This window comes from Cricetulus griseus, chromosome 3 (assembly GCF_003668045.3).
Source record: "Cricetulus griseus strain 17A/GY chromosome 3, alternate assembly CriGri-PICRH-1.0, whole genome shotgun sequence".
Taxonomy (NCBI): domain Eukaryota; kingdom Metazoa; phylum Chordata; class Mammalia; order Rodentia; family Cricetidae; genus Cricetulus; species Cricetulus griseus.
This window is the reverse complement of record NC_048596.1, coordinates 8,102,974-8,124,637: the sequence shown is the minus strand read 5'-3', so window position 1 is coordinate 8,124,637 and position 21,664 is coordinate 8,102,974. Positions and strand designations below refer to the sequence as shown.

General features: G+C 48.5%; 1 long non-coding RNA gene across 5 annotated transcripts; it reads right to left on the bottom strand.

Annotated features, from left to right (window-relative positions):
• Positions 1 to 2,459: 2,459 nt before the first annotated feature.
• LOC103163596 lies at positions 2,460 to 8,163 on the bottom strand. Of its 5 annotated transcripts, none has more exons than XR_004768941.1 (4): positions 7,166 to 8,163; positions 5,408 to 6,269; positions 3,743 to 5,202; positions 2,460 to 3,466 (listed from the first exon to the last, which is right to left on the bottom strand). It is a non-coding gene; the product is annotated as an uncharacterized LOC103163596 (long non-coding RNA). The 5 variants fall into 5 exon arrangements; XR_004768939.1 differs by having other exon boundaries at positions 3,743 to 5,651; positions 5,940 to 6,269; positions 7,166 to 8,162; XR_004768938.1 differs by having other exon boundaries at positions 3,743 to 6,269; positions 7,166 to 8,162.
• Between the last annotated feature and the right edge of the window lie 13,501 nt (positions 8,164 to 21,664).

Here is a 21,664-nt window from a genome sequence, read left to right as displayed (position 1 = left end):
AAAAAAAAATAAGTGACACACCGGAAGACATATGTCACACAATTTCAATTTTATGTGTAACCTAGAAATGATGAACTTATGGGAACAGAGAGCAGAATTGTGGCTATTAGGCTTCAATGTGGGTCTTTTAACAATGGGGAAACGATTGGTTTAAGGATATAAAACTGCAGTTGGACAAGAGGCATGGACTCTGTGAAGTCTTGAGGTCTACTGAGAGCATGATAAATATGGTTGATAACAATATGCTATATTTTAAAAGTTGTGAGATAGTATACTTTAAGTGTTCTCAAAACAAAAATGATGAATATGTGTGATATAACGTTAATTGGTTTAATTTAGCCATGCCATTGTAAACATACTGTATTCTGTATCATGATTGTGCATGACTTTATTTATTAACTAAATAAGTGAATGGAAAAAAAGAAAAAAAAAAGAACTAAAACCACTGGGGGGAAAATTGAAACTATATCATGAGTGTCATTTTTTTTTTTTACTTGCTCCTTTCTCTTAGCAATGTTACTGACTTCATTGTAGCTACTGTCTGTGTCCCCTTGGCCAAATTAAACTCTGTGTGCCTCAGTTTCTTCAGACTGACAATGAAGATGCTGTAAAGTTGAAGTTACTGTGTGTGAAACATTCAGACCTGGGCCTGGTATTTGTATTTTCCATTTGGTTTTGATTTTTATCCTTATTCATTGTCTTAGCTGATTTTCTATTACTGTGGAGAGACATCATGACCAAGGCAACTTAGAAAAGAAAACATTTAACTGGGGCCTGGGTACAGTTCCAGAGGGTTAGTCCGTTAACATCGTAGGTGGAGCATACCGGCAGGTAAGCAAGCAAGCGTGGAGTGGTAGCTAAGAGCTTACCTCCGATCCAGAAGTTCTTGGAAGAAAGAGAAAGAACATGACTGGGCCTGGTATGGACTTTTGAATTCTCAAAGCCCACTCCCAGTGACACACCTCCTCCAACAAGGCCACACCCCCTAATTCTTCCTTAAACAGTTCCACTAAGCATACAAAGCATACAATCCTGTGGGAGCTGTTCTTATCCAAACCATCTCACTCTCCATTCGTTTTGTTTTATCTTCATTTTGTTTTTAGATAGGGTCTCAAATTGCTAGCCCAGGCTAGCTTAGAACTCATGGTGTAGCCCAACCTGGCCTTGAACACAAAGCAATCCTCCTGCCTCAGCCTCCTGTGTGCTAGGTTACTGGTTTGAGCCATCATAGCCAACTGGAAACACTCTATACGCAGACCTCTGCCAAACACACCCGCACTTCTGGTTCTCAGCCAGGTCATTTGTGGGGACAGAGCCATGTGCGGGGACAGTTTTAGTTGTTCAGAAGGTGAGTAGGCTGCTATTGGCATCTAGCTGACCGAGTTACTTAGGCTGCTAAATATCCTACAAGGCACAGGTGGGCCCCACAAACCCCAGTGTGGAGACAGAGTGAACCTGGTGGACCTGTGTCTCCTTAGCCAGCTCCTTGGGTCCATATTTGGACTGAGTGTTCTCACACTGTACTGCACTGTGAGAGACACACCAGTGGAGATCTTAGGCAAGACCGAGCCATGGTCCTGGACAGAGAACTCTGCCACAGCAGGGCGCCTAACAGCTCAAGGTGCACAGTGGATAGGAGGAGTGGAATACACATATGACTGTCCCTATATCTGACTCCAGACAGTGGGGCAGGAAGGAGTCTAAGAGTCATGGGCTTCGAGGCATCTTCTACCTCCTGTGACCTTTTAACAACTACAACAAGGCTCCATTGTGTCACTGGTGGTAAAGTTCCCAGTTAACGAGCCTATGTGTTTGCTAGGGAGGGGACTTACTGTCATGCTGGCCCAGAGATGTCTGGGTGAGATTAAAGGGTCTTTTATATCATGACTCTTCGGTGAGCAGAGAGGCCATGGTAGTCTTCCCTGGTTTTGTCTCCAGATCATACACTGAAAACCCCTTGAGACTGATTGCAGACCTAAAGACACAGTTAATGACTAGCTTTGTTTACCGTTCAGTGGAGACCAGGTTATTGTGGAGAGTGTAGAGGGGTTTTCCATTCAGTTCCAGAGAGCACATTCTTGCTGGTGAAGTTGGCACTTACTGCTGGCCTGGGTGGGGGTGGTTATGCCATTCAGACCCCTCCATCACTGTAGCAGCTTGCTGTATGCCTTCTGCAGGACCGTGACCCTACCAACAACATGAGACAGCTTGCTCTCCTGCTATGTGGCAGGCTTCTCTGCAGCAGGCACTGGGACAAAATCAGGAGGACAAAATAAGATAAACGACAGACTCCAGACGTGGAAGCAAATCAGAAAGCAGCCCCCATCCCACACGCTCTGTGGCTAGTTAGAGCCCAGATCTGTCTACACACCCAGAACGGCCAAAGCCCAGAAGTTTGGGGAGAACAGCCTGGCTCCATTCTGTAACCAGTGGCTGCCTCAGGGTACTGACTTGCCTGCTAGTCGAGGGTCCTGATTCTTGCTGTGAGACAGGCCATCGTCTTTTCTTTGGCTTCTATCCTGACTCTGCAGGACTTGCTGTCTCTTTCATGACTGTCCCCAGCGAAGCTGGCTTCTCCAGCATCCCAGATGTGCTGTCTCAGAGAGCTCACCACGTGCTCTGCAGATCAGGTCTCCTAACCATACCCACACTGTGGTCCAGCATCTGAAGGAAGGACTCCCTGAATCTTACCAATGGATTTTCCCCAAGAGGTGGGCAGTCTATGCCAGGCAGTGAGCTGCTGAGGTGCCAACCTCACCACAGGGTTTCCAGGTGTCTGTGAACTTGGTAGAGTTTCCTGCCTTCTCTTTCTAAACAGCGTAGATGGTAGCATCCTTAAGATGCGACTAAGATCTGCTTAACAGTACCTGGCACAAAAGCAAATAATAAATGTTGCTATTAATTTTTTGGTTAATTTTTCTGTTGCTTTTGTTTTATGAGCTGCTGGAAAGCTAGCTGGAGTCCACCTACAGGACACTGAGAGGAAATTTATTTTCTCAGTTTCCCTCAGTGGAACTTGAGCAGAGAAAGGCATTTGGCATCACTTTGTCCAGAAACACAGCAATGGTGATGGACAGGTAGCTTGTTTGCAAAGCAGGACTCTGTGTGCTAAGAAGCGCGGACTGGAACCCGGTAAGTCACAGGAGCACTTCTTGTCCCGGTGTTGACCATCCCTCCCAGCTGAGACTCCTTCTCCCTTTCTTGGCAGGAGTCTGTCCCTTCAGGGATGGGGCTTGGTAGGGATGAAACGGTGGAAGGTGTGAGACAAGCTGTCACACACTTATGTCGTCATGGTCGGTGGAGTTTTCATTCTATCCTTGCTGGTCCCAAGAAGATGAGCAGACCTAGAAGTCAGGTGCAGTTGGCCAAACATGTCTTTGCCTGCCTTGTCATGGCGGTGGCTTCCTGGTTGAGTGTTTAACTCTTCCACTTCCCGAGGCTACGAAGACATACAGCTCTGCCTCATCTGTGGACAGCAGGAGCCATGTTCTGTGTCTCTGCCAGGGAGCCTCCTCATTCTCCCCTTCCTCCCTGCACCCTCCCCCTCCTCTCTTCCTCCCAGAATTCCTCATTTCCTCTCCCCTTCCTCCCTGCACCCTCCCCCTCCTCTCTTCCTCCCAGAATTCCTCATTTCCTCTCCCCTTCCTCCCTGCACCCTCCCCCTCCTCTCTTCCTCCCAGACGTCCTCATTTCCTCTCCCCTTCCTCCCAGGATCTGAAACACATGATGCTATTATTCTAACCTTCCCCAGGTTTATAACAAGGGAGCTGAGGAGTGCTTTGAGACTCTCAGGTGATGACCTCGGTGTAGGGACACAACTGTGCTGAAAGCTGCTGTCTGGCAGTGGAGGGCGGAAACGTCACCAGCGATTTTATCTCTTTAAAAAAAAATTACAAGTGCAACCCAAGGGCTTTGTGCTGCCAGGCAGCTGGCAGCTCTTTCAGCTCTGAGAAGGTGGTTGACTTGGGGAAAGGCGCTTACAGGGGAAAACAGACTCCCCCAGGTGGGGATATTACCCATGATGAATGGGGAATTAACCAAAGGACAATCTGAGTTCTGGGTCAGGAAATCCTGCCCTTGAGGTAGATAGTGAGACAGTGCCTGATGCTGGAAGGGCTCAGTTTGCCCATCTGCTTATTGGGCACACACTTGACACCCTACCCTCACTCACATTACTGGGAGCACTTACTCCTCCCACTTATGCTGCCTTGACACACACATGATTCCTCCATGGCTAACATAAAGCACCACCATCAGTTTGCCACACTTATGCCAACACTCCTCTTGAGTGGGGCTGGTGATACAGCCCAGTCAGAGGAATGCTTGCCTAGCACGCAGGAAGTCCTGGATTTCAGCCCGACCACTAAGTAAATTGGGCATGGCGGTGTGTACCTGTAATCTCTGCACTCCGCAAGTGACCCTGGTGATGTTTTGAATTCCCGCTAATTGGCAGGGCTTTGATTTTAGCCATCAAGTGCCTTGCCAGTCATCCCTCACTCCTACCCGCCTCATTCAGAGGGGCATGGCACCTCTGAATAGAAGTTCCCTGCCTGGTTGGGCCTACCTCCCACCTGCTTCGTTCAGGCCTTACGAGGATTGGGAAGCTGACGATCAGTCTGTGAAGGGGAGGAGAAAGCTGGGCGCTCAGAAGATGTAAACGGGAGGAATTGTCTCTGTCTGCAGCATGCCCGGCATAAGTGCACTTTCTCTCTTCCTAGATTTGCTGTGGTGGTAACCAACATGGCTCCCAGCTCCAGGCTTCCACCCTGAACTGAAGGGGGATGCGCATAGAGCCAGTGCCTTTGGTCTTAAGCTCCAGAAGTGGGTCGCCTGGCCATCCGGGCCAATTTAAGAGCAGATCAATCCCTATGCTGTGCCTGGAGCTGGAGTTTGGGGAGGGGCACAATTCTCCTAGAGGAAATAAAATCACCCACTCTCAGCAACTTGCAGATGAGAAAATGGAGACTCACATACATTGTGTGGCTTTCCTGAATCACCCAGCTGCTTTGAAACACAGGACAGGGACAGACAGGGCTACATCAAAATCTTCACGGGACTCTCTCCAGGCTTCTGGAAGCTTCTGAAGGTCGTTCAGGCAAGGAGAAAGAAAAGTAAGCCACCATGTTTGCTCACACTTCCCCAGGGTTGGAAATTTCCAGGGTGCCAAGTGGAGAGCTGTGTCATCAAGACCTCATGACTGTGCTGTTTGAAAATCAAAGTCATAAAAGGCCAAAGGTCATCCAGATATACTCCACATACCGCTGCTGTTGGGGCTATTTTTAACCTTAAGTCTCTTCTTAGCTCACTCCTTCATGCTCTCCCAGCTGACTGTTGTTCACAGTTACCCTCTCACCCAGGGTGGGGCAGTCACACCTGAGCTGCAAGTAAAATAATGTGGGACCGGTACCTCCTCCAAGGACTGGGTAGGACAATTGCAAGTAATTTTCAGGAAGGCTCCTTGGGGATCTGTGGGCAGGCATGAAGACCATGTGTGTGATCCAAATTGTGGGACAGGCTTCTGGAGGCAGAACTCCACTGGTTATGCATTAAATCGACTCATGGACTGAACTCCTAGTCCTCAGCACCTCAGGATTCAGCCTTGCTTGGAAACAGATGTGGCTGGTAATGCTAATCCACTGTGCCTGGCATCTCTATGAAGAAGAAAGATACCAGGGCACACACTCCGAGTACAAAGACAGAGTGACATAATGCATCTCATTAATATGTGTCAACAGTAGGAACTAACACAAACAAATGTTGGCCAACCAGCAGAAGCAAGATAGGAGTGTCAAACAGTTTCCCTCAGAGCCTCAGGGGGAACCAGCCCTGGTACCATCTTGACCTCAGCCTCCCCGCCTCCAGAGCTCTGAGACAATTCACTTGTGTTGTTCAACCCTTCCAGTCTTGTTTGGTTTTTTGGCAAACTTGTTTTGGCTTACCTGTCATTTTGAAAATCCCAGTGCATCAAGGAAGACTCTCACAATTTGACACTTAACTGTTCCTCTAATTTCGGTATTATTGTGATTGTGGTTTTAGGTGTCTTGAGGGCTAGGCTATGTCTCTTGTTTTCTTTGGTCTGAGAATGCCAGACCTATTTGCTTAGACAACAAGCCTGCATCGGCCTGACCGGACTTGAGGTGTTAATTGATGGCACACGCAGGTTGACTTATCGCAGAAGTACCCTGAGAGGTAACCTCTGGGCAGCAGACTCCCCAGCTCACACTGGGGAGTTATCTCAGAGCCAGAGCAGGAGAGTAGAGTTTCTAGAACTTTCCAGAAAAACAAAACTTCAGAAATTAGGTGAAGAAGGGTTCTCAGCCACAGGTGAAGGAGGGAAGTTCTGAGCTATGATCACTATGGATCCAGTATGTAGTTCCCAGGGTAAGATTTGGGGTTGGCCGGAGACTGAGGGTTACCTTAGAAACCCCTCTTCTCCCTGTCCCTCTCACTTCCCACATGACATTTTCTGGCCCATTTATAACTTGCACCCTGAGAGTGGCTGAGCAGCCTGGGAAGGGTAACGACTCACCAGCATATCCATGGGAAACTCAGCCCAGCTGAGCCCAGCCACTCCTAGTGCGTGACCCCACCCCTTAACGCACTGAGCCTGGCCCAGGAAGAGGAGCGATGAAATGACAAGTCTTGCTGGCACACAGAGCTGCTGCTCCCCCCCCTCCTTCGTACACACCCCTCTCTTTCCATCAGCTCTCTGACTGCGGTGTTCTGCAGGTAGAGTCCAGGGGCGGCAGGTGTTCCCCAAGGCAGTTCTGAGGTTCACACTCAAGAGTCTTCACGGCCCCTCACTAATACCCCGCCCCCATCTGGGTCACCCAGGCTGGCCCCAAACTCACTATATAGCTGAGAATGGCCTTAACCTTCTGCTCTTCCTCCCTCTGCTCACTGAGTGCTGAACACACCATGGGACACTGTGCCTAGTTTATGCGGTTCTGGGGACAAGCCGACTCTGTGCGCGCTAGGCAAGCATTCTTCATCCTGCCTGGCTACATCTCTAACACTCCACGTGCCCACTATCGCAATCGGGTACAGATCTAGGTTTGCACCTGACTCTGGCACCGACTGATTGTGTGGCCTTTGAGAAGTTACTTAACCCTCTCTGAGCCTCAAATTCCTTGGGTATAAAAGAAGGCCAGCCATAAACACTTACCCCATCCTGTTCCGACGAAGTTTAAACGAGACGGCTTACGTTGGCGCCATGCTTGGCATAGCGAGTGGCTCTTTCAAGCACACATACCGTTGTTCTGTGATGGCGAGTGATGAATATCCTGTGCTTGTACAGAGTGGCAGAACGCCTATTCGGAAGCCATGGTGCACATTCCAATCTATTGCAGAGTTAGGAGTTATGACATCAATTTTACCTGCTTTATTGAAATTTCGCAGCCTGTGACTTTTGGCTGAGGAATTTGCACTGATCCCAGGCGACAGATTCATCCTCCAAATATGCGCTGAGAACCTGCTCAGAGGTGACGTGTTCTTGGCAATTCTTAGAGCAGAGCTGGAGGTTGTGAAGGAGGGGCAGTGACTGGCAGCCGCCCAGACTCACGAAGTTTCCTTTTACGCTTTCCCCTAGGGAATGGCAGATTCTTCACCTGCCTCTACACACTGGGCCGAGCATCGCCTCAGGGAACGTCCAAGTTGCTGAGGCAGCAGAGGCCTGTGCCAAGCAGTTGGACCAGCCTTGGAGCTGGGATCCCAACTTTCTTCCCCCTAACTCTGTGACCATAGGAAAGCCAATTATTCCCGTGGAAACTCGGTTCCCTTTGTTAAATAGCAACACCTAGGTCAAACTTTCTAGGCTGCTTTCAATTCTATAGCTGCCTCTTAGTAACTTTTTTCCATTCATTCATCCATTCGTTTACTCCTCTTAACCACCCAGCATCGTTTGGACGACTATCTCTTAGGAGCTGTAGAGGAGTTGAGGGGATAAGGGCACACTGAGAAATGCTGGCGCTAGGACCCCAGAATCCAACAGTGAAAACCCCTCAGTTTCCCTGGCACCCTCCATGTATGCGCTGATGTGAGTTGGCTGTCAGAAGCCATTGGACAAGTTCCTGGCAGGGCTGACCCCTCTCGGTCCAACCCAGATGACAAGTGGCTCCTAGGGTCTAGGCAACATGGAGCCAAGCCCCTGGGCAGGTACCCAGGGTAGACATTCCCTGCCTTGGACCACAGCCAATGGGGACGGGGGCTTCTACCTCAGCTCATGGCCCTGTGTTTCCTGTCTCTCAGCAGGTTTGGGTTCTCAAAGAGGGCTGGGCGGGCTTCCGGGCAAACTCTCCATTTAGACAGGAAGTAGGTGGGAGAGCTCCCAGGCACATCCCACCCGTCCCTTTGGAACAGCATGACTTTATACCAGTCTCCCCCGCAGATCTCGGCTCAGCACTTTTGGGATGGAAGTAGAACAAGTGACCACTCCTAGCTCGGAACCCCGGGGAAAAAGGGAGAAGTGTCTCATAACTGACCTAGGTCAAAGGTCAGAAAACCTTTTTTTTTCTGGAAATGGCTAAAATGTAAATACATAGTGTTCCTCTCAATGTATGTCACAGCTGCTCACCTCTGCCTCTGTGGGTTGGCAACAGCCATACGTAAACATGTGTTGCTGTGCTCCAAAATAAGTGTTTCTGTACATGCACACACTTGAATGTCTGGTAGTTCCATGCATCCCAAAACATTATCTTAACTTTCTTCAAAAATGGTAAAAATCTATTTCCTGGGGCTAGAGACAGCACAGCGGTTAAGAGTGCTGGCTGCTCTTCTGGAGGGCTGAGTTTTATCCCAGCACCCATCCGGTGGCTCACAACCTTCCGTAACTCCAGTTCCAGGAATCTGGTGTCCTCCACAGAGCTCTGAGAACACGGTGCGTGTACACATATTTGAGCAAAAACAGTCATACCCATTCTTTAAAAATCTAAATTTGTAAAAATCTGTTTTCAGGGTCTGAGGCATAGCTCAGCTGGGAGTGCTGTCCTGGCACCCACAAGGACCTGAGTTTCACCCACAGAATCACATGAGCCGGTGTGATGACACAGCACACAATCCTCAGATACACAGGAATTTGAGGCCAACCCGGGTTTTTTTTTGTTTGTTTGTTTTTTTTTGTTTGTTTGTTTTTTGGTTTTTTTTTTTTTTGGCTGGCTTTTGGGTGTGGAGAGGTGTACAAAAGGAGGGCTGGGTTGTGCGTGAGTGGATCAGGCTTCGTTCCACGACTTAGGACATGAATTCTCCCCAGCTTCTGTTTTTCATTCTTCTAGCAAGACTCTCCATCCAAAGCTCACCTTTTCCCCGGGGTCCTGGCTCTTCTTTCTCTCACACCGCCCACTGCATAACCTCGACTCAACTATGCCAGGGCTCTAGCTGGAGAGTCAGGCATCCCCCACCCACACAGCACTTTAGAAATACATTGCTCCCCATTCCCGAGAAGAACCCCAAAAGTTTCCCTGTACATCCTGTTCTCCTTGTCACTTTCAATCTGGGTAATTAAACTCAACACCTCGAAGGTGATTAAAAATTAATTTGGCGTTCAACAGGCCCGGAAATGAAATTTGGAGGAAGCACACTTGGAGAGAGCCTGGCTAGAAGTAATTAGAAAATTGTCCTGCTAGGCAAGAGGAATAACTAAGTCGTTACCACAGACATGGAGGGAACAGTAGAGAGGCAGATGGTGAGCGCTGAGGTTACATGGTCACAGTTCACTTCCCAGACCTCCGTCACTTACTGTTTGTGGCTGCTCCTAACAGTGGTATTGTAAAAGCTGGGGGTTGACAATAAGGAGCTGTATGCCTGAGCTGGTGAGAATTCATCTGCCCAAGCCTGTGTGCCTCCCCACTCTGCTCTCGGTGTGGTTTCTGGCTGCCCTCCCCCACCCCCTTACACAGATCTCCTCTGCCCCCTTTGGGACTGGCACCACTCCAGCATTCCCTCACCTTTGCCACGTGTCCTGTGTAGCCAGCTCATCCTTTCTGAGGACTGTAGCCACTGCCCTCCAAGGATGGTTCTCGATGTAGCCCCCACCCTACCCTGGGTGTTCTTTCCTGTTCCTTGTCTCCCAGGCAACAGTCCTGCTGCTTGAGATGCCAGCCTGGAAGCTGATATTCCAGGATGCTGCAAAAGGGCACTTCCTTTTCCCATCTCGGAAGCCACCAGGGGCCTTCACACCTCCAAACCATCCAACTTTCCCATCTGGTGTCTTTGAACACTGTGAGCAGCAGGAAATATCCAGTTAACCCTCGAGGGTCAGAACATCTTTTCAGTGGCACTCAGGAGTCTATTGGGGAAACTGTTTCCCTCAAGAAGATCCCTGAATCCACTGCAAACTGCTTTGAGTAAGAAGATGCCACTCCTGGGTCTCTCTATGGCCTCCTTAAAAGACCTTGTTGTCATTTGCTAAGTGTGGCTACTGAATTTAAATTTAAATTGAATATATATTGAAAAATCTCCATCCCTTGGCCATATATGTGGCCAGGGGCAATTATACTAAGGAACAGAGGTAAAGCACATCTTCTTACTGGGAAGTTCTACAGGATGGCTCTGCTAGAAGGTTAGTTTTAAGAGCCTGGGCTTGAAAGTCTGGCAGATAGTCTGTGGCCCTGGGCAACTCACTTGACTTCCTGAAGCCTCCCTGGTTTCTCCATTTGTAACTGTAGCTATCTCAGTGAGCCATAAAGAACAGAGAAGGTGATCCAGGCACGTACTCTCTCTGCACAGTGTCAGATAAAGACCTGGTAAGAGCATCTCTTGACCCTGAGAGGGTGGGCTACAGCATGGCGACACAGAAAGACAGGATGAAGGAGACAGACTCCACCCCTCTCCGCCCATGCCTGAAGGCTGTAACCTAAACAGTCCTACTTCCAAAAAAAAAAAAAAAAAAAAAAAATCCAGATGAGATGAACTGGAAAAAAAATGCTAGAATAGATCCCACCTCACCCCCCAACTCCTGAGTTCCAAAATTCAAGTGTTTAGTGAGAACCTCCAGGTATATGCTCTTCAGTGTTCCACGGGAGAGAACCCCGAGTGCACCCTAAATCCACCTGCTCAGGAGTAGTGCCCGGCTCCTAAGAAACTAGACATTATATTTGCTTGCTCTCCAGAATTTTGTAGTCCAATGATTTACTGCTCTATAGACAAGGAAACTGAGGCTCACGGGAATGAGGGACCAGGAAAGACCTTGCTACCTACCACTTTTACCTATTCACAAAGTCACCTCCCCATATCTGTTCCATTCCCTTCTCTCCAATTCTATGCCCAAACACTATTATGGCCACATCATCTTCTGTCTGGGTTACAGCAAAATCCCTCTATTGTTCCCCAGTGTCCAGCCAGGCTCCTTCCCACATCCTCCCCAAACTGCAGTCCTCTGTAAAAGCTAGGTATTTAATGGCACCACTTTTCTGGTCAAAGTCCCCAGAAGTTTTGTTCACCTGTGTGTCTCTGAAACCTGGCACGGAATGAACAATCTCCAAACATTTAGCTACATGAATGCATGAATTTCTTGACACACCCTAATCCAAGAGACATCCAGAAGTCTGTGACAGAGGTGAACTGGGGACATCTAGACTCCAAAGTTGGGTGCCGCCTCTGAGTGAAGAGATGGAAGAGTTATTCTAACTGAGAAAACATGGCCGGATAAGTAATTTGGGCTTCCTTCTGAGAAATTATATGTCTTATGGGGACTGTTCTACAGGGTTCCTGGGAAGGAAACACAACCACGAAATGTAACATGGTGCTTCCCCAGCTGTGTGGGCAAAGGTGTGCTGAGTGGTTCCATGGAATAAGAGACGCCTGCACCAGCCAGTTCCACAGCCACTGCCATCAAGTCAAGGATCCCCGTTTTCCACTCAGTGAGTGTTAAACAAGTTCAAGATGGAAATCGCTTCTGGGTCTCCTGTATCCCTGTAGTTTGTATCTATAGCTCAATGTTGCTCTCGCTGGTAGTAGGTTTTAATTTGTGCATGTTTACCTTTCTTTTTCCTGGAATATACTTGACATTTGTTATCGTTTTTGCACCAGGTTTAAGACTTTCTAGTTTAGACTAAAAGGGGAATTGTAGTGGCATCTTTCCTGTGAACCTGTAATGGTGGTCACACCCCTTTGGGCGTGGCTTCAGGCATACCGAAGTGTAAAGAGGAAAGTGTGAGGTCAATCTCTTGCCATCTCTCTCGCTCGGGTCTCGGATCGGATCCGAAGGGCAGAGAAATGCTGTGGTGGTTCTTTATTATTATCTGTGTAAGTGTTTATTATTTATTTTGGGTCTAGTAAATTCATTATCACCCACCTTCATACATAATGCATGTATTCTTTCAGAGTATAGTACCTTCCTCAATCCCATGGCACCTTCCTTGGCTGCCAGGCTGGGAGCCCAAAATAGGTCATGGGTTCTCAGACAGGACGGTTTTCCCTCCAGAACACTGGGACGAGAAGACTCCTGTTTTAGTCCTTTTTCTGTTGCTCTAAAGAAAAAAGAAAACAAAACGGGGTAAGGGGGAATGTCCTGGTGTGTGCCTTTAATCCCAGCACTCAGGAGGCAGGGGAAGGAGAATCTCTGTGAGTTTGAGGCCAGCCTGGTCTACAACAAAGCTCAGCCAGGACTACATAGAGAGACCTTGTCTAAAAACAAAACAAAACCTCCAACTAAATTAAAAATTTTTCTTCCCCTTTGAGAAAAAGAAAAAAATAAAACAAAACAAAACTGGAGAGTGGACAGTTTATAACTGGAAGTTGATTTGCCTAGTGGTTCTGGAGGCTGTGTGTCTAAGACAGCAGTGTGAGCCTGTCTCAGCATCCGGAGAGCATTGCTGCACCCTAACACTGATGAAAACCTTCCAAGGTGAGACAGAGCTGCTGTCCAGCTTCCATCTCTTCCCTGTCCAATAGAGCTGCTGAGGTTGTCATGAGGGCCACATACCCCATGACCACTGATTCACAGATCTCATCTCCTTGTGCATGGCTGCTGGGTCAGCTATGGGGCCCCTGTTCAAGCCAGCACAGTCAGAGGCAATGTGACTCTATTCCAAGTCTAAGCTTGAGCTACTGAGGAGCAGAAAGCTGGAGCCGTGTGTCCTGCCTAAAGCCCCAGCCTGGAAAATGTTTCTATTTGTAGACCTGAGATCTAGAAAAAATGTAATAGCATTATTTGAGCTCTAAATCCAGCCTTACATAATACGAGATAACCCAAGGTTAGAGGTTATCAACTTGAACAACAACAAAAATCTATCTGTCTGTCTATCTATCCATCTGTCTGTCTAAGTTTCCTTTAAACCTGTTCGGTACAGAGGTTTCTTGCACTTGCTAGTGAAAAGTGTCATCCCAGTTTACAAGTGTCCCTGGAGGAGATGTGAAGGAGGAGACCATGATAAGTGATGGTAGCCACGCCGGGGGTGGGGAGGAGGTGAAGGACACTCTGGGTGGAAGAAGACATTTCGACTAGGTTCTCATCAGCATCCATCCCGTGCTGTCTGTACAGCCCAGTGGCGTCTTAACACTGCCCTTCTCCTATCTCCACCCCCCCCAACCACAGTGACTCTTCAGTCATGGGAGACAAACAATGTCAACCTCACAGAATTTGAAGATCAAGATGGGTCCTCACTGTCAGGTGATGGTGGATCCCAACACGTGATTGCTTACACATACAATCACTTTCACGGAACAAGACGAGCTATGGTGAACATATGGGAAGGTTCACCTGAACCCTTCCCTGGGCTCTGCATCTCTTCTCTCAGTCTTCCTAGCAACCGTGTAGGGCTTTCGCACTGGGGTTTAGAGGGGAGAAAGTAACCTGCCCAACATCACGGAGCCAACGAGCAGAGCTGTAACCCGCATCCTGGTCATTCCAAATACGTGCTTTTCCTACTACCATGGCTGTTCCCTGAGGACTGCGGTTTGGATCTCTGTCAGGGGAGCACAAACGTCTGTAAGTGGGGCAAGCTGCCTGGCCTGCACAAATATGGAAAAGGGGGGCGTCTATGTCTGAACAAGAGGCCAAGCACGGCAGAGCAAAGGCTCTCCAAGTAGCCAGCTTTCCAAGATTCAAAGTCCAACACCACACAAAGCCCTCCCTGGGAATGGGACAAAGGGATTCTGGGATTGAAAAATCACGAATCTGAGCCACCCACAAAAGCTGGAGGAGACTTAACCACCTTCTGGTAAACATATCATCCTTACACACTGTGCCTTGCAGGGTGGGCTACATGGAGAGGCCAAGGAGGAGTGTGATGGGAGACGAGAGAGCACTCCTCCAGAGCGGAGGGAGGACCACAGTCCTCAGATCTGTGCCTGCCTGTAGAAGGAGGTTGTGTTGTGGTTTGTGTGAGCTTTTCTCTGTCCCTTTGACTCCTCCCTGTCGGCGTGTGCGGCCTCTGCCAGCCTGGTCCCTTCATCTGACTCAGTGAAAAGTATAGGGATGTTCCAGAGAGCCCCTCACGGCAGGAGCTAGGCTTCCAGGGTCTTTCCACAACAAGCAGCTTGTTCTCAGTGCTTCTTCTATGCCATGAGTGTCTCTGAGCCACAGAGATATGTGGCCTCCTGCCATCAGGATAAGAACGGGCAAGCCTGACCTGAGGGCAGCCCTCGAGTCTTGTCCCTACTTTGGTGCAGTCTGGCTCAACGTCATTCCCAAGCAGGTGGGAGGTGTCACTCCCATTTTATAGAGAAGTGAAGGCCTAGAGAAGGAGTCAGATTGCCCAAGGTCTGGAACAGGGAGCGGCCTAGGGTGTTTGGAATGAGCCCCAGGCTGAGGTTCTTTCCATGGGATCCATTAATATGCCTGTGGCAAAACCTGTCTGAGACGGTCTCTCAGCCCTTAGTCTACCCTTACCACATCTGGAAGCCCCGTGGCCACCTGGCCTGCCCCATTGCCAGTGTGTTCTTGCTTCTACTCTTTATTCATGTCCTGTGAACAAGGCAACCAAGGTAGGGACCTTTGCCTCTTCCCAGGCCTGAGATATTCTACATCTAAAGTCCTTGCTTCTCAGAGTTGATATCGCACTGGCTAGTGTGGCCTGCCCTTGCCATGGTAAAACAGTTAGGCAGAAAAACAACAGGCTCTTCTTCCTTTGCAGCCAGGGCCAGAGAAGCTGTAAGGACTCAGGCATTGGGCTGGCCTGTCCCTGTCACCTGGCAGAATGCACTCAGACAGTACCCTGGTCAGCCCGGGGATTTATGGTTGCATAATCTGCATGCAGGTGCAAAGGACCCCTTTAAAAGACAGACCCCTGTGTTAGGATTCTGCTTAAATTAGAAAGACAGAGGGCACAAGATGAGACATGAGACTAAGAGAATACATTAACCAGTTTATTATAGGCCCGGCAGAGCAGAGAGAGTAAGAGAGAGGAGAAACAGAGTTAATGGCTGACTGCCATGGTCGGTCATGAGAAAAAGAGAAGCAGAGGAGTGAAGGGAAGAAGAGAGAAGAGGCAGAGAGAGAGAGAAGAGAGTGGAGCAGGAGGAAGTTGGAACTTTTAAAGGGAAGGCTTCACGCATGCACAGTGTGGGCTGCAGGACACCTGCCTTCTTGCTGACAGCATGGGACCAGTGGATGGGGAACTATAGGAAGACCTGCCTACCGTTGACCCAAGCAAGGTGGGGAAAGTCGATTCCATTGTCCTCTTGCCCATGGCTTCACGCATGTGCAGTGTCCTCAGGGAGGTCCATAATTTGTGACAAGTGGTGATGGTATAGCACGTCTGACTGTTGTCAGGGGCGGGGTCTGTGTCTTAAAGAGGTACGGGCAGGTCAGCATTAATGCCTGACTCTCTCACTCTGCCCACTTAGATCCTGGCTTTCTCTCTTTCCTGCTGTTCCCCTGGGGCAGACAGGACTTTTCCCGTCTCCTCTTCCCTTTGGTCCTCTCTGTCTCTGTGTCTCTTCACCTCTGTTCTCTTTTCTTCCCCCTTAACTCCCCTTTTTATTAAAACTTTTAAGTAAGCTCTGTCTGCCTGGTGTGTTTGTCCTTGTGCCCCGTCACCCTCTCCCTCCATGGAATCTGCCAAGGTCCCCCTTACACTGAAGGGACCAGACCCTCACCTGGCCCCCCCATGACAGGCTGCAGAAAAGACCCAGCAAGACAAAGGCCTCTGACTCAGCAAAATGTGCTTGCCCGACCTCCTAGTTACTAGGAGATCAAATACCCTCCATGTGACAAGGAACCAATCAGAAGTTAGCTGGTGGGCTCTGGATGTGTTTTACGGTAACAGTGATGTGCAGAACATAGGAACCACCCTGGGAAGGCCTATAGGTCATGGCAACCCCAGTTGACCAATCAACACAGGACAGGTCGCCCAAGCCCGGAAGTGCACCAATCCTGAGACTGTTGTGGACTCTAGACACTCCCCTTTCTCTACCCAATAAATTCCCTGTCCTGCAGTCCCTCTGGGTCCTTCTCACTCCACCTATTGTGTTGGATGGATGGAGGAACTGAGTTAATACAGTTAACTCGTTAAATAATTAAAGACTCTTTGCTTTTGCAATGGATAGGGTCTCTTGGTGATTTGGGGTTTCAGAATTTGGGCAAAACAACACTTTACCATAACAAAAACTTCTGAACTTTTCTTAGCACCCTCCTCTCTAAGGGGAGTGGAGGAAGGGGACAGTATTTCTTGGTCAGCCTGCCCCTGCTTACACACCTGAGGTAAATGCCCCAACTCAGTTCTAACATGCACCATGTTAAACTCTTGCTGTATATCTCCTGGGGCAGATTAGGAAATGCCATTCATCTACCCACAGTCATGGGTTGAAGGGGTGGGAAAATATCTGGTCAGTTATCGCCAAAAGGAACATCTCGTGGTTTTAGAGTTGTGAACTAGACCTCCATCCTGGCAAAGGCTGGGAAGCCTGCGCCTTCCATGTGCATCCGTGCCCCCCCATGGGTGGAACTAGTCTGAGACAGAGTTGTCACTGGAGAAGCGCTGAAGTGAAAGGTCACAGGGAACATAACGTCTTGGTGACATTGTTCAGATTGCCTCATGAAGTAGCCACACCTCTTGGACTTCAGTATCAAGGCCAATAAATTCTGTTGTTACATTAAACAAACAAACAGGTGTTCTTTCAGCTGCAACCAAACATCTAGGCCACTGACTGCTCTTCCAGAGACCTGAGTGTGATTCCCAGCACCCATATATCCAAGATCTGACACTCTCACACAGACACACATGCAGGGAAAACGCCAATGGAAAAAAAAAAAAAAAAGGATGCCAAAACCAAACATCTAGGCATAAATGTGTAGGATTTGGAACCTTCCCTCTCTTCCTTCCCACGCCATCCCACAGTTTCACCAAACTTCCTCCTCAGAGGCCCATCCACCCACATGCAAATTAACTCATAAATAGATACCCAGGGCCGCCCAGGACTCGTCCGCAAGCCTCTGTGTGCTGTAACAGCTGTGTGTACTATACAGAAAACTTGTCCTGCATTCAGTTTTCATATCCGTCTATATTTGAATTAGTAAGGAGAGAAGAGGAGAGAGACAAGAAAGGGGGTCAAGAGAATAAGGCCCAGCAGGAAACACTGGCGCCCTCCCCATCCCCCATGCAAAGTGATTCTGTGCCCCTAAAATTCCCTGTCTCTGGAAAGACAGCGCCCACACCAAGTTCAGCCAAGAAAGGTTTCTACCCTGACTTAACTATAGGAAGCTCTTCTTGTGCCAATTCGAAGGGTGGCCTGGAAGAGAGGAGAGACCTCTGACCAAGTTGTTGTTGGTATATCGATTGATATTTTTTTATTGGCCCCCGGCCCGGGATGATTAGCCCTTGAGCTAAGAAGCCTCTTGCATACTTTGATCTCTTCATTTTCCACACCCATTTCCTTCCTCAGCAGGGTCTTGACGGGGTGATTCAGGCCTGCATTCTCCTCATTCCTGCCGCACTGTTTAGCTCTTCCCTTGGCCTGCATGTCCTATGCTATGCTATGTACAGTCTAGGCTGTTCCCATGGCCAACTCAGTCAGTGTCCCCAGGTGTGCTGGGGAGGGAACTGCTCAGATCCCAGTGTCACCTGACAAAGCAAAGGCCTCAGAGTATAACTACTGGGGTTCATCCCTGTGCTTCATGCTCTTTCCTGGGTATCAGCTTCATTTCTCTCTGTCCCAGAGAAGAGGAATGGAAATTGGAGACCTGCTGTCCATAGGCCCTACCCGAACTCTGAGTTCTGGCCATAATCTGCAGCAAGGTCACCATTAGCCACAAAACAGAACCAACATTCCCCACTCTGATGGCACTGCCTACAACATCGGAGAGTACAGTCTCCTCTCTACCTTTGCCCAGTAAACATTTTTCAAACTGGAGGCTGCCAGGCCACCAGCCAAACATAAATTCTTTGGTTCTTCCTGGTCTAAATCAAGCTGTGCTGAGTGAGAGCCTCCCACCACAGGCCTCCAGCCATATTTGGAAGTAGAGCCGGGAGCCAGATAGGAAATGGCTACCTGTGCTTACAGGCCAGTTATGCAGCCAGAGCTGACTCAGCAAGTGCTGACTCACTGAGAGGGACCTGGTGCACCCATAACCCTGGGCCCCTGAGCAAGGATGTCAGAAAGAGAATCCAATGGAGGGACTATCTCAGAGTGCCCTCGAGCAGGGCAGGAGCCTATGTGGGTGGCCATTCTCTGTCTGCATGGGAAAGAATATGTATTATTGATGTCATTACTCCTCATAGTAGTATTACTCTGGTGCTGTGGATCAAATATGGAGGCATGCTCTAATACTCTAATTTAAATAAACAAAAACTAAGGGAGCATGGGAGACCATGACGGACTCCAGGGAATGTTCTCTGGGAGGGAACTCCATGAGGAAGAGGTTTTCAGAGTTAAACCATTTAGGTTGGGGACTGAACAAAAGCATACCTCAGCCTCTGACAGGGCCTCATCCCTCCAGTGCAGTCTCCAGGTATTACTGGGGGACTCTGGACTACCCAAACATTGGAACAAGTCCAGCCCAATGGCTAGGTAATTTTCTGTTGACTGAAGCCTAACCTGACCCTGACCTTGTAACCCCTGTAGGAATACTTCTCAGCTCACTGCTCTACCCTTTTGCCCTGAGACCTCACCAAACACCTGTTTATCTCAGAACACTGTATCTATTGGTGTTTATTTCTGTTTCTTTACTACTTGTCTCTGCACAAACCATAAACTGGATGAAGGCAAGAACTGGATCTTTTGGGTTCTGTGCGGGATAGAGAATTAACTGTGGGCTTGAAGCTTACACAGCCTGCTCTCCGGTCCCTGTTCCCAAGACTCACATGTCCCTTGACCTTAATCACGTGACTCCTTTTCCTTGGCTCTGAAAGCAGAGATTAGAATTAATATCACATGGTTGGCACAAAGAACAAATGAGACTGTATGCACACTTAACATTGTCCTTGGCACATAGGAAATAATTAATGGATATTAGAGAAAACCATCCCCCAAAGCTTAGTAGCTAAAAAACGAAACAAGAAATAAGCAAGCAAACAAAAGCCCTCATTTGTAACCAGGGCTGGGATATGACTCAGTCGATAAAGCGCTTGCCTGGCAGGGGTGAGGATTCCAGTTCTGGTTCCTAGAACCCACATATAAAGCCAGGTGTGGTGGCACACACCTGTAATCCCAGCAATGGCAAGATGGGAAACAGAGACAGGCAGAGCCCTGGAAGCTCACAGGCTAGTCAGCCAGCTGTACCTGGCAAAGTCCCAGGCCAAGGAAAGACCCTGTCTGTGCCCGAGAACGTATACCTAAAATCAAAGTCCAAACCTATCTGCCCATACCGTGTGCACATTCCTTTACCCACACACATCAAACAAACAAACTATAGTCACTTAATTTTTCACACTTCTATGGGTGACAACCAGGCTGAGTCATCTCTGCTTCAAGAATTTTAGGCTGAACTCACTCAAAATTTGGTCTATTGGCTCATCTGCGGGACTGTGGCCTCAATCACTCAACTGTCATTGGTTGAGACTATCACTTGGGACACTGCTGTTCTCCATGTGCCTTTTCCTGTGGACTAGATATGGCTTCCAGAAAGTCAAGTATCACTTTCATAGTATTAGTCAAAGCAAGTCGGTCCAGAGACTAAAAATGAAGAAATGTGGTGGTTTTTGTAAGAAGGCAATACCAAGTCTTACTGGATGACATCACCACCACCACCACCACCATTGTGACATCATCATGTGTGTGCAAACATACCGTGTGTGTGTGTGTGTGTGTGTGTGTGTGTGTGTCATACACGACAATGTTGGAGAGTCCATCCAGCTTAGAATCCAGTTTTACCTGCCTGCCATCTCTTAGACTGCATATGTAGGTGTTCTTTTCTTTAAAAACATTATTTTTAATTTCATGTAGATGTATGTGGATGTGTGTTTGTCAGTGCAGTTGTCTGGGGAGACCAGAAGAAAGTGTCAGATTTCCTGTGAAAAGCTTGATGTGGGTGTTGAAAGTTGGACCCCAGTCCTCAGAAAACAGTCTTAACCACTGAGCCATCTCTCCAGCTTACACGAGTGTTTCTTTTTCTTTTTTTCTTTCTGGTGTTTCAAGATAGAGTTTCTCTGTGTAGCCCTGGCTGTCCTGGAACTCACTCTGTAGACCATGCTGGCTTTAAACTCACTGACATCTGCCTGCCTCTGCCTCTTAAATGCTGGGATTAAAGGTGTGCACCACTACTGCTAACATCGATGTTTCTTTAGTTTTCCATAGTTTTTGCTTTCCTGTTTGTAGTATATTTATGTAGGTGGCTGGCCCAGCATGCCTCAAATTCATTTTTATTGGAGGAAGAAATGTAGAGATGGATATATAATCCTAGCACTTGTAAGATGGGGGTAGGAAGATCTTGAGTTCAAGGTCAAGGTGAACTCATATCAAGAGCAAATCTGAAAAAAAAAAAAAAACAATACTGAGCTGGGCATGTATTTAGTTGTGGTAGATCATTGTACAATATCCTAGGTTTGATCCCAGCTACAGAAAAGGAAAAGAAAATCATAAATAAGTGGGAAAATGAAGGAGAAACTAGAGACCAGAGAGAAGAACCGCCTTGTCCAAAGACACACAGCAAGAAGTAGCAGAGTTAGGGCCATAAATTAGGTTTCTCAGTGTTCAGCGTCACCCCTTCTCAGGGAACCACCCTCACAGGAGAGCAGCTGCTAGGAGGCGAGGCTCTGTTCTCCGAATAGTTGCCTTGCTCCTCAGCTTCTGTCCAGGCTCCAGAGAAGTATTGGGTCCCCCCCCCCAAGGAAGTGCTGCTCTCTAGAGAGTCCAGGGCAAGAAGAAGGGAGTATTTCTCATCCCCCAGGGCACAGAGCAGCCCTGCGCAAGGTGAGAGCAGCAGCTATCCACCTCAGTGCCCACTATACGTGGGTGGGAGTCAGGGAGGGAGGTCAGAGACCAAGGCAGTCCTGGGGACGGGCACCACACAGCCTGCTCCTTTCCCCACCAGCCACAGCTGTCTGTACACACGGGCTTCTGTACGCACACAGGTCCACACAGAGGCACGCTGCCTTGTTCCCCTCTCTGGAGTCTGAGAGAAAGCTGTCATTTGGCAAAGGCAGAAATTTCATGGTTTTGGAACTCTTGGTTTTTTTGGGGGGAGAGCATGAGAAAGTCAGCTAGCTGGCTCAGGAAGTTGTGAAATGCAAGTGACATTTCTGTTATCAGTCCCTTCCTGTTGTGGCACCTGGTGGGGGGGGGGGGAACC